Raw genomic sequence first — 3,420 nt, 5'->3', positions numbered from 1 at the left:
GGGAGGAAAGGGGGTCGGAAGCTCACTCGAGGCACTCCTAACATCTATGAGGGAGGAGATAAGGAGTGGCTTCGTGGTCTCAAAATGAAACCAGAATGAGATCAGGGCGGCATGTGAAACCCTCGAGAAGAAAGTGGATGGTCTCTATGAAAGAACGGAGACCCTAGAGGGCTCGGTGGGGTCACTGAAAGCTAATTTGGAGACAGCTGAGACAACGATCCAAAGCCTACGAAGAGAGGGGGATGCTATGAGGGAAAGGGTCGAGTCACTGGAAAACTATTCACGACGGAATAATCTTCGGCTCTTGAAGGTCCCGGAGGGGAAAGAGGGGGGTGAAATTAAGGCTTTCGTGGTGTCATTATTAAAGGACTCCCTACATCTGGCCGAGGCAGCTGACATCCTAGCGAGAGACATCCAGCGGATACATCGAGATCCCTTTTGTTTAAACCCCGGTAGATTCAAACCTAGAAAGATACTGGTCAACTTTCTTACATATACCCTGAAGGAGAATATCCTAAACCTTGCATTGAAGGCTAAATCGTTAAAGGCCCCAGATTTTTCCTTTGAAGTTAGGTCTGACCTATCCAAATCCACTTTAGACTGACAGTGGGAGCTCGGCCAAAGAATGGAAAAGTTTAGAGCATTAGGGGCAACAGTGCAGATGAGGTTCCCTGCGTTCCTACGGGTGATGTACAATAATAAGATGTATAACATTCGATCCCCTTTTGAGGCCGATGAACTACTAGAATCCATTGGGGATTGTTCGCGGGGGATGGGGAGCTAAAATAAAGAGCACCTCTCCGTTATTCCCAATATATTTGGTGGGTGCTTTGATCTTTTCTGGGGAGATTAGGGGGGCCTTCCCCGTCAGTGAAATAAGAATAAAAAGGGGAATGGAGAAAGTCTGATTAAACTAAAATTGGAAATAAAAAAAAAAAAATGTCTCAAACGGAGTATATAATGGAGAAATAGAGATTCAGTGATAAAAATGGCTAAAAAAGCAAGAAGGAAAAAAAAATATATATATACATAAATAGGGTATATAAGGGGATAAGGCTTTCGCCTTTTTGTGAGACACTTTTTTTTATTATTTGTTCTTCTCAGTCGGCGTCCCCACTAAACTAAGCAGTGTAGGAGGAGGGGGGGGGCTGTCTGAGGATGCAAACCTGGCTACATATCTGGCCAGTGTAAGTGAGGGGGGGGTTCCAAGGGGGGTGGCGGGGGGGGTGGACACTGGGTAGGAAAAATCCCAAAAATCCTCATAAGTCAGCCCTCTTTAAGTCTTTCAAGTTTCTTAAGTGTCCTAACAGCGGATATTCCCAGGCTAAGTGTTATCAGCAGTCGTGCCTAAGTGATCCAGGTCTTTTGGGTTGGTGGATGGGATGAAATGAAATGAAATGAAATTAGATTTCTTAAGCGCATGGCTGCCCAAGAGCGTCCCAGCGCTGATACACACAGCTAGCATCCAGGATCCTCGGAAACGGAACTCATAAGTCTCTTGGGAAAAGGAAGGTCTTTAAAGATTTCCGAAACTTCTGGAGACAGGGTTCTAGACGGAGAGCAGCAGGAAGATCATTCCAGATCTTGGCTACGTTCACAGAGAACCTCCTGCCTCCTGAGCGAGTTCTCTTTACTCTGGGGATGGTCAATAAATTGCTCCCATCAGAGTGGAGGGAACGCGAGGGCTTGTAGGGGGATATCAGGTCCCTGAGGATAGGGGGGCCAATTCCCTGGAGAGATTTAAAGGCGATGGAAAGGGCCTTAAATTTAACTCTCTCCCGTATGGGGAGCCAATGGAGAGCTTTAAGAGCAGGCTTAGCCGAAGTTCTTTTTGCAGTGCCTGTCAAAACTCTGGCCGCCGCATTTTGTACTCGCTGAAGGGTGTTGAAGGCTGATTCAGGGGCACCAAGCAGCAAGGCATTGCTGTAATCCAGCCTTGACAGTATTAGCCCCTGAATCAGGAGTTTCCTTGAGCTGAAAGGGAGAAGAGGCAACACCTTTCGGACTGAGCGTAACAAACCGTAGCAGATCGCTGCCACTTTCTTCGTTTGTACTCTGAGCGTCAGGTCTGGTTCTAACCACACTCCCAAGCTCTTAATCTCATTCTTGGGTTGGGGCAATTCACCCAAACAAGGGGGCCACATGGTTTTGGGAAGGGAGGTGGAGAGGTTGCCCACCATCATAAGTTCCGTTTTGGAACCATTAAGTTTCAGCCGAGATTCTGTCATCCAGGCCATGATAGCTGTCAGACAGCACCCAAATCTTCCTGCCGCATTTTCATGGTGAGATAGCGAGACGACAAGCTGGGTGTCATCCGCATAGGTCACTATTTTCACCCCGAAAGGTGAAACCACATCCTCCAGTGGGGCCATATAGATATTAAAAAGCGTTGGGCTCAACGAGGAGCCCTGCGGGACTCCACACTGGAGGGGGATCGACTCAGACACGTTGGTGCCATCACAGACCTGGTAGGACCGCCCAGTCAGAAAGGAAGTGATCCAGCTTAAAGCCTGGCCAGATATTCCCATCCTAGTAAGGCGCTGAATAAGGATACCGTGATTGACGGTATCAAAAGCCGCGCTGAGGTCTAAAAGGACCACAGCTGCGGATCCTCCTGCATCAAGAATGCGTCGGGCTTCCTCCACTACTGCAATCAGGGCAGAGTCAGTCCCCTGGCCAGGGCGAAAGCCTGTTTGCGAGTGCTTGAGCAGGTTGTGGCCTTCTAGGAGTGTGGACAGCTGTCGATTAACAACCTTTTCTGCAATTTTGCCCAGGCCAGGCAACAGAGAAATAGGGCGGAAGTTTGCCAGATCGTCAGGGTCCAGTCCTGGCTTTTTAGGGAGAGCCTTAACCATCGCCTTCTTCCAGCTAGGGGGAACTTCCCCACATCCGAAGGAGGCGTTCAAAAGATCCGTGGCCCGCGAGGAGATGGTCTGTGCAATCCGCTTAAGAACATAGATGGGCATAGGGTCCGAGGGGGAACCACTTTTAAGATTGGATAATTCTTTGCGGAAGTCTTCCTCAGTTATGGGAGTGATAACTTCCCACAGAGGGCTCACACCACTCGCGACCTGCGTGGGTGACTCAGAGGAAAGAGTACTAAGAGGAATATTTTGTAAAATTTTCCTGACCTTGTTATCAAAGAAATGTGCAAGCTCATTGCACCGAGCTGTGCTCGTAGCTTGTGGCAGTGAAGGAGAGGGGGTGTTCAGGAGTTCCTTAACTATAGTAAATGTCTCTCTAGATGAGCTGGAAGCAGTCCTGATTCTCTCTTCATAAAAGGCCGCTTTCGTGCGGTTGCAGGCTAGCTTATATGTCCTCATGGCTTCCTGATAGGAGACTTTACTATTATTGGACCAGTCTTTCCGCCAAGCGCATTCCAAACGTTTACAGACTTTTCTAAGGTCGCGGAGTTCAGTT

Source organism: Lissotriton helveticus, chromosome 8 (assembly GCF_964261635.1).
Source record: "Lissotriton helveticus chromosome 8, aLisHel1.1, whole genome shotgun sequence".
Classification (NCBI taxonomy): domain Eukaryota; kingdom Metazoa; phylum Chordata; class Amphibia; order Caudata; family Salamandridae; genus Lissotriton; species Lissotriton helveticus.
The sequence above is the reverse complement of the archived record's forward strand: the minus strand, read 5'-3'. Positions refer to the sequence as shown.